Source organism: Mastomys coucha, unplaced genomic scaffold (genome assembly GCF_008632895.1).
Source record: "Mastomys coucha isolate ucsf_1 unplaced genomic scaffold, UCSF_Mcou_1 pScaffold1, whole genome shotgun sequence".
In the NCBI taxonomy this organism is placed as follows: domain Eukaryota; kingdom Metazoa; phylum Chordata; class Mammalia; order Rodentia; family Muridae; genus Mastomys; species Mastomys coucha.
The window spans coordinates 77,749,391-77,753,788 of record NW_022196891.1 but is presented as its reverse complement, the minus strand read 5'-3'; positions in this window follow the sequence as shown (position 1 = coordinate 77,753,788).

The following is a 4,398-nucleotide window of genomic DNA, read 5'->3' as shown; positions in this document are numbered from 1 at the left end:
CCAAAGAAAGCAGGCAGGGCCGGTTCAGACCCACATCTCCTACTTCCTACCAGGGACTCCCCCAGTTTATCATGTGTAGGCCTGCTTCCACGGTACCCGCAGCAGCTGCAGACTGACTCCTAAACACTCTACAATTTGACCTGTATTTTTTAGCTTGTTTTGTTTTTCTTTGTTGTTTTTTTTTTTTTTTTTTTTTTTTTTTTTTTTTTTTTTTTTTTTTTTTTTTTTTTGAGACAGTGTTTCTCTGTGTAGCCCTGGCTGTCCTGGAACTCAGAAATCAGCCTGCCTCTGCCTCCCAAGTGCTGGGATTAAAAGCATGCACCACCACTGCCTGGTCTGTATCATTATTTTAATACAGCCTTCAGGAGGCTGGAGAGATGGTTCATGGTTAAGATCACTAGCTGTTCTTCCAGGGGACTCAGGTTCAATTTTCAGTACTCACATAGTGGCTTACAACCATCCCTGGGGGTTTCTGGTGTCTTCTGGAATGTGAGGACACTGTATATACACAGGCAAAACACATAAAATAAAAACACAGAAAAAAATTTCAATACCCTTTAAAATGTTTATCTGGTGACTGACTGAGTTCAGTTGGTTGAGTGCCTGCCTGACATTCAAGAAGCCCTGGGTTTGAGCCCCAGAAACAAATAAAACTAGGCATGGTGGGTACACATTTGTAATCCTAGCTCAGAAGGGAGGAGGGGGATGAGGAGTTTAAGACAAATCATCCTTAGCTGTATATCAGGTTTCAGACCAGCCTGGGTTACATGAGATATTGTCTCCAAAAAAAAAAAAAAAAGTTTAACTGTATTTAGTATATACTTAAAAAAAATGTTTTATTGGTGATCAGACTGAGGTTATTAGCATTAAAGCCTATCCCATCCTGAGATTGCATTTGCTAATAAAGAAAGGAAGACAGAGCTGAAGATGTAACTCAGTTGGCAGAGTACTTTCTTAGAACAAAGCACTGGGTTTGATCCCTGGCACCATACAAAGCCAAGTGTAGCCAAAGCCTCGGTGGCACGGGCCTTCAACCACAGCACCTGGGAGGCAGCGGCAGGTGGAGCTGGGACTTGCACAGAGAAACCCTGTGTTGAAAAAACAAAAACAGACAAAAAAAAAAAACCCCAAGTGTGCTGGCTCATGTTTCCCAGCACTAGGGAGGTGAGGACAGGAGGGTCAGGGAATCTACTTGGCTAGCATGAGACCCTGAGCAGAGCACTCTTTAGGAGGTGGTTCGCACTGGTTGGATGGAGCACCAGAAGAGACGACATTATTTTCTGGAGAAAGGTGAGGATCTGAGGCCACAGGATAAATAACATCCTTTCCAGCAAAGTATGAACACAGGGAAAATCTACAGGTTATGAGATTCAAAAGGCTCACCAGAGCTGGGTTGTCCTGGCATATGCCAGAGAGTGAAGCAGAGGATTATGAGTTCAAAGCCAGACTGAGCTACATAGTGAGACCCTGTCATAACAAAAATGCATGCACAGTGCAGATGGAACACAAGATTGGTTGCAGGTCAACATAACGGGGACACTCCAGTTAATTATGCTATTTCATCCACCTTTGTGTATGACAACTCCCATGGGAGTGTGTGAGACTTCCTAATGGTTACAGCTAACAGAAAATGGGCTCCAAACCAATGTGTCAGTATGTATGTATGTATGTATGTATATATGTATGTATGCTTGCATACATGCATGCGGTAGGGCAATGCTTTAGAAGAAGAAACAGGCAAAACTATTTCTAGAGCTTATACTCTTACTGGTAAGAAACAAGCCATAATCAAACAAATGACAGATTTAAATCAATACCTCAAAGAAAAGGGTGGTAAGTGTTCAGAAACATCTCCAACAGGCAGTAGTTTTTGCGCTTGGTGAGCAAAGGAGAACGAAATGATTGACATCCTTTGTTTTTGAATTTTTGATGTAGCCTTCCTATGTAAGCTTAATGGGTTTGGAATGCTCTACGGAGAGCAGGCTAGCCTCCAACTCCCTTCTGGGTCTGATTCTGAACTGCTGGGATTATAAGCATGCACCATCACACCTAGCTTTGGCACTTTATCCTATCCTTTCACTTATCAGCAAATCTTAATTAGAAGCCATAATTATTTTACTCTAGGCAAAGATTTTAGGCTTTTGCTCCCCTCTTTCCATTATGATAAAGTCCAAACCCTGAGGTGGTCACTGAGCTCCAGGAGTGGAGTCCGGCAAATGGGGGTGTTGGCATGTGCCTTTAATCTCAGCATTTAGGAAGTAGGCAGATCCCTGGGAGGTGGGGACCAGCCTGCTGGTCTACAAGTCAGTTCCAGGCTAAACCAGAGCTACACAGGGAGCCGCTAAAACAACAAAAGACTGACCTCTGGTGCCCCTTAAGAATCCTTGAAAAGAGAAGGGCTTTTTTTTTTTTTTTTTTTTTGTGCAGGAGCAGCTCTTCTAACCTCCCTGAATTGGAAAAAGTCTCTGTTTCTATTAGCTACAGTCTTTTGCCATCCTTGGGGCTCCAAAGCATCCTACCCCCTGGCCCTGTGCAAGGCAATGCTTCTAGAGAAAGACTCAATCAGGACAGGACCGTTCCGGGTCTGTCCCCTGCAACATTCCCAGTCTTCCCAAACCGTACTGGACAGAATTGGCATGCCATATATATATAGGGCAAATTTGGAAACTTCCTGATTGCTAAGAGGATAACGAGTCATATTTCCAGAAAGAGCTCGTGGACTACCACCACACAAGTAAACAATACTACTACTTCCGTGTGTTACAGATGAGCAATTTCAGTCGGTTCAGAGAACCTACAATCTACACGAAGTAGTTCACCAGACACAGTCAGTCCTCAGATCCTTTAGAAATATCTGCCTAAAGCCAGGAAGAATGTCTGAGGAAACCTAGCAAGCATACAAAGAAAGTGCTATCCACGACGTTAGCATTTCTTGAAGATATGACTGATTCAATTGATATGCAACAGCCTTCTTGGATAAATCCGGCAACAAATATTTTAGTTTCCTGAAAACAAAACAAAAACAAGAGAAAAAAAGGCTTCTTGGCTCGAATTATAGTTCTTCACTGGCAGCTCAGTGGAGGCTTTTCTGCATATGTGCTTCTAGGATAGTATCACAGATTGCCTGTGTTCATCAACACTTAACACTCATTAAATAATAATGAAACAGGAGGCCTGGTTTTTTGTTTGTTTTTTTTCTTTTTTTAATTTCTCTAGGGTCTGTTCCTCATTTCAGTGACCTTGGACAAATCCATTTCTTCTCTCCTTTCTGATTTCCACATATCTGTTTCAGGATACTGTTTATGATAGGACTGCTTTTGAGAGAGGTGTTCAGGTTACATATAGTACTGTCCTTCATCAGTACCCTACGGGATCTTCGTGACCGTTCTATCGAAAGCCTTCGCAGAGTTATGGAGCCCGGTCAATAGCATCTGGGGGGGATGGTTCAGATGTCCGTGGGTTACTTAATGAGAACTTGAGCTATGCAGTCTGTCGCCCCAAGCTACTGAGCAGCAGGAGAGCGGGGAAACAGCAAGCCATACACCGGCTTTTCCTTATACCTGCAGTTTCAGCCTCTTGGGGCTGACATCAGACTACGGTGTCACGAGATTTCCACAGCGATCCTCCAACAGGGAAGGGGTGGAAAGGCCCCACTCCGGCTTAGACAGCTACAGCTGTGTTGCACATTGTTCCAGAGGCTTACAAAAACACAGCCATCTTGCACCAGGAACCGCGGCCTAGGGAGAGGGTGAGAGCCCTGTCCCTCAGCCCCGGTGCCACCACCTGCGACGCGCTGGCAGGCTCCGCACTGCCCCGCCTCTCCCGGGCTAGAGTCAGCGACCAACTTGGCCTCCCGGGACTTGGCCCGACGCTCCGGACCGGATGGGACCGGACGGGCCCGCGCTCCGCAGGGAGCGAAGGCGGGAAGAGGCCCGCGGCGCGGTCCCAAAGTGGGCGCGGGACTGGGGCTGCTACTTGCCAGCATCCTGCCCTGGGGCGCGGCGACCGAGTCCGGTCGCGGCCTCCTCCCCGCCCCCACTCGGGCCGGGCGCCTCGGGGGCGCGCGCGGTGCCCCTCCCCCCCCGCAGGCCGAGCGCTGGTCCGCAGCCCGCGCCGCCCTCCCCTCCCCTCCTCCTCTGCCCCCCTCCCCCGGTGCACCCCAAAGCCGGGCTTCGGAGGCTCACTGGGATGCCTGCGCCCGGTGGGAAGGGAGTGCGGGCCGGGGACAGGTTAGGACAGACGGCGCCTCGGCGGGGGGCCCTGCGGCCCCCCGCGGCCCCTCGGCGTGTCTTTTGTGTTTGTACACAGCGCGAGCGGCGGCGGGAGGAATGGGCGGGGCGGGCGAGGGAAGGGGAGGGAGGAGCGAGCGCGTCCCAGCGAACGAGCGCGTGTGGGGGG